Genomic DNA, 253 nt, shown 5'->3' with positions numbered 1-253 from the left:
GGGGGAGTCGCGCTGCTCCTGACGAACCCCCGGCCCCCCAAGTGTCAGTGTTACATTCACAAACGGATAGAAAAATTCCTGCCTCCTTGGGCGCTTCCCAAACTTGCCTCCTCGTGAAAATGGGGTCTGGGGCCCTTATTTAAAAAACAAAAGTAAATGTACATAAATATATGTAACACACAAAACACATATGGAACATGTAACATTTATATCCCCAGCCTTTCCCAGTGCAGAGGGATTCGCAGGGCGGGGC

Source organism: Myotis davidii, unplaced genomic scaffold (assembly GCF_000327345.1).
Source record: "Myotis davidii unplaced genomic scaffold, ASM32734v1 scaffold1330, whole genome shotgun sequence".
Lineage (NCBI taxonomy): Eukaryota > Metazoa > Chordata > Mammalia > Chiroptera > Vespertilionidae > Myotis > Myotis davidii.
This window is presented reverse-complemented; position numbering follows the sequence as displayed.